At 50.6% G+C, this 12116-nt stretch overlaps 1 protein-coding gene across 1 annotated transcript in view; it reads right to left on the bottom strand.

Moving 5' to 3' along the window:
• The window catches only part of Rap1gap2 (RAP1 GTPase activating protein 2), a 251257-nt gene extending 242582 nt beyond the window's left edge, over nucleotides 1-8675 (bottom strand). The window contains exon 1 of the mRNA XM_017797085.2: nucleotides 8512-8675. The gene's annotated coding sequence lies outside the window, so the exon portion shown is untranslated. The remainder of the gene's footprint in view (nucleotides 1-8511) is intronic.
• Between the last annotated feature and the right edge of the window lie 3441 nt (nucleotides 8676-12116).

Below are 12116 nucleotides of genomic sequence, written 5' to 3'. Positions count from 1 at the left end.
ATCCCCCCACTCCACCCCCCCACCTCAGCCTTCTGAGTGCTGGGATCACAAGTGTGTACCACCTCACCTGCCAATGTCAGTCATCTCTTGAGAGCCTCCTACAAACCAGGAAAGTCAAACATTTTTCCCACCATTGAAACCTTACCACAACTATATTCACTTTTCTTGTGAAGAATTGGAACCTTGGAAACATTAAAAGACTTGCCCATGGTGGCAATAGCAGAATTCAAACCCAGAGCCCTCTCTTTAACCCCTTTTGCCATTCTTACACACAAGGCTCACAGGCAGACCTGGCTCTAAATGAAGGTAGTCTTGAATGTGACATGCCGACAGGTTGGGCTCAAGCAAACCTCAAGATTCTCCCTGGGCCACCTGTGAATGCCCAGTGGAGGAGCAGCCCCGATCTGGGCAGGGACAGGCAAGCTGGGCATAGAGCACATTTCCCTGGCAGATGAACATGGACTCAGGTGGAGGCAGGCAGAAGAGACAGAGGAGAGGTTGGGAGTTCACCCAGACACTAAAACAAAGGGCCTGACACTCAAAAACAGCATGTTCATAATTTATCAGCTGATTTCCTTGCATAAAGATGGGGTGCTTGCCTCAGGCCCAAGGCCAGAACCCACCCCCACCCACCCCCACCCCCAGCCTCATGGTTTCTCCACCAACAGCACATTGAAGAGAACAAGGCTGACTTGGAATGATACAACAAACAGAGCACAAAGGGCCTTTATCAGCTCAGTTAGAAGAGTGCTTGCCTAGCACATGCAAAGGCCTGGATTTGATCCCCAGCACCACATAAACTGCTCACAGTAGTGCATGCCTATAATCCTAGCACTCAGAAAGTAGAGGCAAGAAAATTAGAAGTACAAGGTCATCCTTGATGCCAGTCTAGGATACATAAGACCCTGGCTCAAGAAGAGAAAAAGAGGAGATAGAGGAGGGGTGAGGGGAGGGCTGGAAGGATAGCTCAGTAGCTAAAGTTTTTGCCTTGAAAGCATGAGGATCTAAAGTTCAATCCCCCAAAATCCACATTTTTAAAAACCAGATGTGATGGGGGCTGGAGAGATGGCTCAGCCATTAAGAGCACTTGCTGCTCTTACAGAGGACCCAGGTTGGAATCCCCAGCACCCACACAGAGCAGCTCACAACCACCCATAACGCCAGTTTCAGGGGATCTGACACCCACTTCTGGCCTCTGAGGGCACCTGCACACACATGGTACACATACAGACATGTAAGCCCACATACATATCTATAAACAGATCTTTAAAGAAAAAAAACAGGGGCTGAAGAGATGGCTCAGAAGTTGAAAACAGTGGCTGTTCTTGCAGAAGACGTGGGTTCGATTCCCAGCATCCACATAGTGGTTAACAACCTTCTGTAACTCCAGTTCCAGGGGATCTGACACCCTCTTCTGTCCTCCAAGGGCATTACATGACACGGTGCACTTACACACATGCAGGCATAACACTCATACAATTAAATTAAATTTTAAAAATACAGATGTATTGATACATGCTTGTAAGTCACTAAGGGCTGAAGAGGTAGAGACAGAGTCCTAGGGATGACTGGCCAGCCAGACTAGCCTATTTGATGAGTCCAGGCCAGTGAGAAACCCTGTCTCAAAAAAATTTTTTTAAGTGGATGATGCCTAAAAAACAATACCTGAGGTTAAGCTCTGTCTTCCACACACATGTACAAACATATTTGTGTACACTTATGTGCACCTGTACACACATGAACATGTATACACGCGAGAAAGAGAAATCATTTTCAAGTTCCTCCTCTCCCCATTATGAGCCCCTCCCTTGGGAAGGCTCTACACATACTTCCCAGATGAGAAAAATGGGGCACAGAGGTACTAACCCCTACACTTGAGGTGAATGGCCCTGGCAGACTGTATTTTCCAAAGATAGTACTACCATCCATGTATGCTTTTTTTTCCTAGACAGGGTCTATAACCCAGACTGACCTCAAACTCACACTCACAATCCCCCTACCTCCACCTCCTGAGGGTGCGTGCCACCACACCCACCTACACTGTTCTTATGTAACAGGCCTCCCTAGCCATCTGGTACCCTTGGGATTACATTAGCCTACTTTACACACCTGCTTAAAGTTATCTGTCTTCCTCTCTGAGAGTTGCAGTCTATGCTCCTGTCCTACAGATCTGCATTGAAAATGTGGGTACCTCAGAAATAATACCACATCACTTCCAAGGCTGGATAAGAAAAGCCAGACAGCTTCTACATGGCTTTCTTGGAACACTTGCTCCTTAACCCAGTCACCCTCCTGTGAAGAAGCCTAAACTATTACACAAGGAGAGCACATAGAACAGCCTGAGAGGAAAGGAGCCACCAAGCCGAAAGGCAGCATCAACTGTCAGACATGAGCAATCTGGACAGCAGGTGATTCACCCCAGGCCTTAAACCACCCCCAACACTGGATAGAAATGATATGAGTGTTCCCTGGCAAGCCCTGTTCAAACTGCAGATTCATGAGCAAAATAAATGTCACCGTTGTAAGCCATAAGCTTCTGGGTGGCTTTGCATGCAGTATTAGGTCACTAGAGGAGTGGCAGAGCCTGAATTTGAACCAAGCAAACCGGCTCCAGACCCTTCACCTTTGTTTGCAATAGGTCTTGCTATGCAACAGGCAATGCCAAGGAAGAGTCCAGGGCTTGGGTCAGAGTCAGACCTATCTACTTTCCTTAACCCATTCATTCATCATATGTTGACATTTCTGCTGTATTCCAGGCTCTCTGCTAGTTTTGAGATTTAGGTGACTAGACTGGCACATCTGGGCTCCGGGTAGGAGATAAGGAAGTCAGATAACTTTAAGCAGGTATGTAAAGTAGGCTAATGTAATCCTAAGGGTACCAGATGGCTAGGGAGGCCTGTTTCAGGGGGTAACCCTGGACGGCTCTCTGAAGGGGAGATGACAAGGACGAGATGAACACAAAGAGCAGAAGGAGCAGCAAGCAGTGGCACAAAAAGATCCGGGCTCACAGTCCAGCTCTGTCTCTTCCTAGCTGGCAACCTTGGAGAAGTGACCTCCGCAAGAAAGCAGGGATGCTCTTAGAAGTCACCTCCTAGATCTGCCATCCTCTTAGGTGAGGACTGCCAGAGAACAACTAAGCTATCACATGCACAGCAGCAGGAAGAGCTGCATACATAAAGTTTGAATGGTTACAGTTTGAATTCTGCAGAGGTTAAAGCCCCCACCCCTGAGACCGCTTTGCCTCCTATCAGAAACCACACTAACCAAGGATACTGGGGAAGAGTAACTTCAATGGGGTCTGAGAGCCTGCTCAATGCTGCACGGGTGCCCAGCCACTAGGGCAGGTCATGTGGATAGGAGCAAGAGTGCTCCCAGGGTGACACACAGGCCCTTCCACCCACCCCTGCAGTCATCCTGAGTCATCCCCTCAACCCATGCTTATGCCAAACCCCTCAGAGCTCAGGAGGACAGGGCTGGAGGTTAAACTGGTCATCTCTCTTCAGGCACCATCCTTAAGGCAGTGGATACCCACACATCCCGAGACAGAGTAGCAACTTTCTCATGGCAGAGAGAGGGCTGAAGTAAGAAAGGCTAGAGAGAGGGCAGAACTGGGCAGGGCAGAAGACTCAGAGAGCTCATGGAGGGCAGAAACCCTGCCAGTCTAAAGTATCACCTGTCACCACACTCTCCAGAACCCTGGAGAGGGTCTAGTGGGTAGCTGTCAAGGAGATCCAAACACTGGTACCAAAACAAACCCCATAGCACAGTGCACAGACATGCCAGCAGCCACATGGAGTCACGGAGATACACATGCACCAACCCAGCAGCAAGGACTCCAAGACACACAAGAGCACGGAGCACACACACACGCACTCGCGCACAAGCACACCTCAGTCTGTCTACCTGTCTGCCACTCCTGCTCTGGCTCACTCCCAGACACTGACCAGCAGGGCCTGGCTATACCTAGATCCTACAGGTGCCCATGCCTGGTGTTATCTGCTGACCCAGACCTGGCAGAGCTAGGCCAGCTAGCCCAGGCTGACCCAGGAAGGAGACTGACAATCCTATATCTGAGCCAGGGAAGGATGAGAGGTGGCCTAGCCTTGAAAGAAAAATGCAAGTCCAGAACCAGAGCCTAGGCAATGCAGAGGGCTCGGCACAGCCTCTGTCACAGGCCAAAGCCTCAAAGCACAAGCCTGGCCTTCCCAGTCCACCTGCCTTGAAGTCCCTGAGGCTGTTCTGCATCAGGAGCAGATGGATAGAAATCCCTTATTCCATGTGGGGTGTGGTAGCGCACACCTTTAATCCCAGTACTTGGGAGGCAGAGGCAGGTGGATCTCTGTGAGTTCGAGTCCAGCTTGGTCTACATAGTGAGCTCCAGGTAGCTTGGGCTACAGGGAGCAGGGAAACACACACACACACACACACACACACACACACACACATACACAGCATAGCAGCTAAGATCAGACATAAAGCAGAACTTCCCACTGAAGAGGCACCAAAACACTGATCCCCCCGCCCCCCCTTATTTTTTTTTTTTTTTTTTTTTTTTTACAAAACTTATTAGAACAGAATCCATTCTCAATTGCAGAGAACAGACTAGTCTTTAAATGAGTGCAGCACCACCCCAAACTCTGTGAGGTGTGACCTTGCTGCAGGCAGAGGGATCGACTAAGTGACCTCTGTAATGCCAGCCCGAAGTGTCTATGTATGAGCAGGAGGCTCATGGATACCTCCCTACTGTGTGATGGGAGAGGGCAGGGAGACCAGAGCCACCTGGTACCATGGCAACAGGCCTTGGCTAAGGTACATCCACAACTTCTTCCTTAGCTGACCATAGCAGAACCTAAGTGCTTGCAGACAGACCTCCCCTGTCAAAGATGGTAGTGGCCCAGGAGGCACAGTGGGCTCATGGGAAAAAGGAAAGTGAGGAAGCTGGACGGTCCCGACCCTGATATACAAAGCCTGCTCGGCTCATGCTCTACAACTCCCTCGAGTAACACTCAACTGCTGCTTCCCTGCCCTTCTCTCCTGCCACTCTCTCTCCCTCTTCCCCAGGCCCAGACTGTGCTATGCCCAAAACACCTCTAACTCTGGACACCACGACTGCCAGCTCACCCCAGACCTGTCTTCTGGCATCTTGGCTACCTCCTGCCAGTCTGTCCTGTCTCCCTTCCTGTTCTGCAATTTCTCTAACCATCCCCCATTCCCTGCCCTGTCCTCCCCACTGACTGCAGCCCAGACCAGTGCCCACGACCATCTGCCAGTTCTAACCGCCAACATCTACCCTCCCTCCACTCCTTCTTCAAGCACCTGCTTCCAAGTGACAGCTCCCTCTTCCTCCCCTGCCCACTTTGGAGCTCCTGTGTCCTCCTGGGCATCACTGGCTCTAATTTGAAGACTGTGAACCAGATCCATTCAGGCCTGGGGAACTGGGCCACATACCCAAAGGCACCAACTGGGGCAGGAGTCTAGTCCTTGAGTCCCAGATTCCACAACCAGGAGGGGTTTTAGAGGTTGCCTATCCAGTCTCCTCCACCAGAGTGATTGAAGGTCTGCACCACCAGGCCCCACTGCCTTCCCAACTTCACAGAACTGCACCCCAACACCCATTGCTGTGTTAAAATTTTCATGGGAGCTGGAGAGATGTCTCAGCAGTTAAGAGCACTGTTGCTCTTGCAGAAGACCTGGGTTCAGTTCCCAGGACCCACATATTGGCTAACAACCATCCAGAACTCCAGTTCCAGGGGACCCAACGCCCTCTTCTGACATCCGTGGGCACTGCACAACATGAGTGTACTTACACACATGCAAGCAATACACTCATACACATAAAATAAAAAGGATAAATTTTTTTTTTTGGTCTTTTTGAGACAAGGTCTCCCTGTAGCCGCAGCTGGCCTGGATTCCCTAATGGAGACCAGACTGGCCTCAAACCCACAGAGATCCCCTGCCTCTGCCTCCCCAGTGCTGGGATTAAAGGCGTGTACCACCATGCCTGGCTAAAAAAGGATAAATTTTAAAATTTCAATGAAGAGACATAGTGGTGGAGATAAGAAGATCAGGAGTTCAAGGCCAGGCTGTGCTACATGAGACCCTGTCTCAAAAAAAAAAAAGAAAGAAAGAAAGAAAGAAAGAAAGAAAGAAAAGAAAAATAAGTTCAACAAACCCACGCACAATGGTACCTATGTATAATCCCAGCTACTCAGGAGGCTAAGGCAAGAAGGTTATTAGTTCAAAACCAGCCTGAGCTACACAACAAGATCTTGTCTTAAAAAAAAAAAAAATCACAACACCCAGGTAAGGAAACTGAGACTCAGGTCATGCAGTGTGTTGAACACCTCAGGTATCACTGCAAAGCCTCTTGGCCCACCTCCTACTCCAGCCACCGCTGCCATGATCAATGCCCCTCCACTTGGGGCAGCATCTTATAGGTGATATACATCAGTACTGCAAGAGGCACAAGCCAGGCCCTCTTTGCAGCAGTAGTGTGGGTCTCCACAGAAAACCACTGAGCCTCATGCATGTACAGTCTGGAAACATGAGAGAGTTAATAGCCATGGAGCACAGAGCTGCTAATGGTTTCTCTCCCTAATAAAGCAGTTCTGAAATGCAGTCCTAGGCTCCTGAGGAGACCCCCAGGAGAGAGAAAAGCAGTAATAACGGCCTTTCTCTCCTGCACACCCTCTGCCCCTGCCCTTGCTTCTTGAGATCACTTCTGAAGTAAACCACTGTGAGCAAGCCTTTATCCCAGTCATCCCTAGGGGACAGAAGGGGCACAGAGAGTGGGTGGTGGAACTGTGATTCACATCCAGATCTTCCTGACAACAAACTGTCACCAACAGGGTCACCAGGAGAGGAGTTAAGCCTTCATGCTTAGCCACTGTGCCAGGCTGCCACCACCACCATCCATTTTCTGGAACCTCTGTGACTCAGCCACACTTGATCAGATTTTCTTTTTATATGTTTTAGTTTTTGGAAATTGCTTTTGGTTTGGGAATTTTGATTTCTGGTTTCAGAGATAGAATCTCACTTGGTAGCTCAGGTTGGCCTTGAACTCATGACAGTCCTCCTGCCTCAGCCTTCCAAGTGCTGGGATTACAGATGTCAAGCTACCACACCTAGCTGACCACATTTGCTCAGAAGGAAATTTGGGAAAGAGGGAGAGGAGGGCTGTGAAGGTGCCTGTCTCAGGAGGATCCTCTAGAACAGAGACTACCTCCTGCTGAACTATAATACCTGGGCTGATGCTGATTCCCATCAATTGTGCCCTGACCCTACCCATCTGTCCCTGCCCCCTGGGGGAGGGGTATCCAGCCTTCTATCCTGCCCATCCTGGTCCCCCAGATCCCTTCTTTCCCCAACTCCTCAACATCTAGTGAGGGAGGAAGGACCTGAGGCAGCTTCCAGAGCCTGAGCAGACACATCTAGCAGACATACAACCCTGGAATGGGTCAACCCAGCACCCTTAATTGGAGGTGATGTCACAGCCTCTCACAACTCCTGTCAAGACCTAGGGGAGATCACTGGCCAGGACCTCACAGGCCCTGAGTCACTCCCAACCTCTAGGCAGCTAGTGAGCTTTCTGTTTACTCCTTGCCTACGGCAGGAGGAGCAGACAACAGAGCCTTCTCCTCGAAGGGAAACTGAGGCTTACAGGGCTCAAAGGATGGTCCTAGGGTCACAAGGCACCCCCCCCCAGTACTGGGCCCAGGACAATCCTAGTATTCCCTTTAGAGGTGACCCTGATGAGGGCCACTCAACAGAAGCAGACCCCTGAATTCAAAGGCTAAAACTCACTAGCATGTAAATGCCCTTCAGGTTTGTTAAGGGTGAAGGAGAGCTATAGAGGAAAAAGGGTGCCCCTACCAGCTCCCAGGTCCAGACAACACGTGTAAGCAAAGCCAGAGTTCAAGTCCAGGCTCCCTCCTTCCAGTGAACACAAGCCCTGGACCCCCAACGGAGGCTTCCACCACCACACCCACCCAAGGCTTCTAAAATGAGCATCAGGCTGGAGGCTGGCCTTGCCCCACAGGTCCACAGAGGTCCTAGCTTCTCTCCCTGCAACAGGCACAGACTGGAGGGACGACCGGCTGGAGTTTCCTGCTCTTACCAGGGAAAACAACAACACCTCCCCACCCCCAGCCTAGCTACAGGGTCCTCTCAGGTTCCCGGCTTCTTTCCTGCTACCGCCACCTGTAAACACCCACGTCTGACCCCCATCGCCAGGCGTCTCTCTCCAGACTCCGACAGGGGGATGACCAACATCTCACGCACACACGCCCCTCTGCATGGTGTGTGCCGCGCCCGGCAAGGATTTCTGAGGACAGTCACCCTACCTCCCAGACAGAACCCAGTGCGCCCAACTGCTCGGTGCGCAGAGCTCACCCGGGCCATCCGTGCTTTGCAACACACGCATCCACTCCAGCTCCACGCTCAGTCACACCCAGGACTCGCGTCGGGATGCAAGCCGGCTATGGAATTACAACGCAGCCCGGAACCACTGACCTTCCCACTGCCAGACGTGGACGGAACGTCAACAGTCCCGCCGGCTCACCCCACGCGCGCGCGAGGGCCAGCGCGGACTCCACGGCTCTCCATTCGGACGCAACCCCCTCCTCCGCTTCGCGGGGTTCCCTCGCAGCCCGCCCAGTCGCGTGCACCGTCACCGCGATGCGCACGCGCGCACACCGACCGGCACAAAGCTGCGCCCTGCCGCCGGCGCGCGGCCGCTCGCACACCTGGCGGGCGCGCCCCCGGCCTCCAGAGCGCGCACACGCAGCCGCAGCCCGCACAGCCCGGAGTCCTCGCGCCGCCGCCGAGCGCGCGCTCCCGAAGCTCCCGGTGTCCCCGCCGCTCCCAGCTGGGTTTCAGCGGTGCCCACAGCGCAGCTGCCGGAGATGCTCGTGTCACCGGTGCCGCCGCCAGGGAACTGCCCGGGGCGGCTCCTCCAGCACAAAGGCGCAGGGCGGGTCAAGAGCGTCCAGGGGACTCGGGGCACCGGAGAAGGAAGAAGCCCACCTGTCCGCAAAGGGTCCTGGAGGACAGGACAGGTGGCAATGAGGTTCTCCGGGAGCGCATAGCGCGCTATTGGAACTTGGAATAGGGGACCCTAAGGGACTGCTGAAAACTCTGAAACTGGCTCCTGCCTGGGTCCTGAAAACCTAGAGCTTTCCGTTCACTCCTTCCACAGACATCCCCACCCAGCTTCTGCCAAACCTAAGATGCTCTTGAACTTGAAAGGGGTTGAAGGAATGAAGTGCTTCTACTCAACCTTTGGGATGTTCCAGACTCTTCCTTGGTGACTATGGCTTACACACCCCTCTGACGGAAGCTCATTCCCTAGAGGCAATCTAAGCTCTAAAAATCCCTTTCTTTAATTGCTCCGAAATCTTCCTTATGCCTGGTCAAGCTCACTCTGTTCTGGCCACAATGTTCTAGAACATACCCTACACTTGCTGTTTCCAATGCAGGGATACATTCTTATACCCACAGCCTGTGCCCTCCTCTATTCAACAGCACCTTCTCCCTATGGCTGCCCCCTTGTGAGTTCAGGACCACTTTACCCCTCTTCAACGTCCCCACACAGGCACTGCTCACTATCCCCATGTCTTGTTTTGGACTTTCCAGCAATCTGATAGGCTTGGCAAACTATGATGTCTATTTTGTGTCCTGATGGTCTTTTTCTCCCCCTAGATTGTGTGTCCCATGCAGGCTGGACCCTTGACCTGACTCAAGAGTGTAATCACAATGGATAAGAGGTAGAAGGAAAAAAGGAAGGCAGGGATGGGCAGGCCATGGTGAGAGTCCTGAAGTGCAAATTGTGGCTGTTGGAGGGTAGCCTCTTGGCACAGGTTTCAGCAGAGGAAAAGAGCTTGGTCTTCTAGTGGAATAAATGGACAAGCAGCATTAGATGCTTGTCCTCAGCACTCCAACCCCAAGATTTCAGTACTGCATGGCAGACATGGTTCAGTCAATAAAAGTGCTCAATGCCAAGCCTGATGAGTTTGATCCCCAGGACCCAGATGTTGGAAGGGGAGAAGCTACTCCTGAAAGGTGTCCTCTGACCTCCACCTGCCCATTGTGGCACACACATACCATACCCAGGTACACACACACACACACACACACACACACACACACACACATACACACACACACACATAAAATAAGTGCAATTTTGCTGGGCGTGGTGGCACATGCCTTTAATCCCAGCACTTGGGAGGCAGAGGCAGGTGGATCTCTGTGAGTTCAAGGCCAGCCTGGTCTACACAGTGAGTTCCAGGACAGCTGGGGCTACAGGGAGACCCTGTCTCAAAAAGACCAAAAAAAAAAATTTTTTTTAAAGTGCAATTTTAAACGGGTGCCTACTTTGTTTTGGTCTGTGACTAAAATAGATCCAAAATACCTACTCAATCAGCACCGCTCAGACCTTCTTCAGGTGCCAGATATGGACAGGAATTAGGCTAACTTTGTTTTCACCTTATCCCTGTTAAGCTATCCACAGTCATCACCTTATCCTCCAGCGATGTTCCAAGGCCCCAGCCCAGTGAATCCTGGAATCAAGCATGGGGCCCAACTCTATGCAAACCGTGATTTTTTTTTTTTTCTATAAAGATGTCCTGAAGGCTGGGTGTAGTGGCTCACACCTTTAATCCCAGCACTGGGGAGGCAGAGGCAGGCGGATCTCTGCGAGTTCAAGGCCAGCCTGGTCTATATAACAAGTTCCAAGCCCATCAGGACTATGTAGTAAAACCCTGCCTCAAAGCGAGGGGAGGGAAGCTGGTGAGATGTTAAGAATACTTGCTGCTGTTACAGAGTACCCAGGTTCAGTTCCCAACACATACCCACAAGCTCACAACTATCTAGCTCTAGTTTCAGGGGACCAGCACCCTTTTCAGGTTTCTGCAGGTACCAGGCATGAATGCACACATACATGCATGCAAGCAAAACACTCATGACATAAAGTAAAAATAAATACATCCTTTAAAAAAGAAAGAAAATGCCAGATGTGGTGGCACACGCCTTTAATACCAGCACTCGGAAGGCAGCACAGGTAGAGTTCTGTGAGTTCAAGGCCAGCCTGGTCTACAGAGTGAGTTCCAGGACAGCTGGGGCTACAGGGAGACCCTGTCTCAAAAAGACCAAAAACTAAAAATAAAGTAAAAGAAAGAAAGAAGAGATGTCCCAGACTTACAATGCTTCCAAATCAATGCTTTAGGGTGGTATAAAACTGAGAAGTATTCAGTAGCAACTGTACTTTGAGTATTTTGTTTTGTTTTGTTTGTCTTTTTGAGACAGGGTCTCCCTGTAGCCCCAGCTGGCCTAGAACTCACTATGTAGACCAGGCTGACCTTGAACTCACAGAGATCCGCCTACCTCTACCTCCCGAGTGCTGAGACCAAAGATGTGCACCACCATGCCCAGCTTGAATTTTATCTTTTTCTAGACTGGAGATTGGCCATCAGATATTCTCCTGAGATGCTAGGCAGTGGCAACAGCTCCCCATCAGCTACCCCTAGATCCTAAGAGTAAATGGCTGATACACTACAGTGTACTGTGCTGCCTGCATCTTTTGGATACAAGTATTCAGCAAAGTACATGAGATAGTCGAGGAGATTTTGCTGTAAAATAGGCTGAGCTATGATGTTCAGTAGGTCAGGTGTATTAAATGCATTTAATATTTTCAACTTACAGTGAGTCTGCTGGTATGTAGCCACATTGTGAGTTGAGTATCTGACATATACCAATTATGAAGTTTCTTGAGAACTTTCATTTTTTTCCCTTAAAGGAAGTACTTTATGACTTTTCTTTTGTATATCAAAAGTACAGTATCACTACTCTGGCACTTTGGGGGCCATTAAATAAAATGAGGGTTACCGAAACATGAGCATTAAGACGTCAGGGCCATGGTATCTCATGCCAAGACAGCTGCTAAGTGACTGACAGGCAGGTAGTATATACAGTGTGAAAACACTGGGCAGAGTGATCATCCACATCCCAGGTGTGACAAAGAAGAAAGGAACAAGAATTCATCAGAGTACCCAGAGTAACACACAGTTTTAACCTTATGAATTGTTTCTGGAATTCTCCATTTGCTACTTTAGACTGTG

This window comes from Nannospalax galili, unplaced genomic scaffold (genome assembly GCF_000622305.1).
Source record: "Nannospalax galili isolate Female #2095 unplaced genomic scaffold, S.galili_v1.0 scaffold212, whole genome shotgun sequence".
NCBI lineage: Eukaryota > Metazoa > Chordata > Mammalia > Rodentia > Spalacidae > Nannospalax > Nannospalax galili.
Note: the sequence above shows the minus strand (reverse complement) of the source record. Positions and strands in the feature narration are given on the sequence as shown.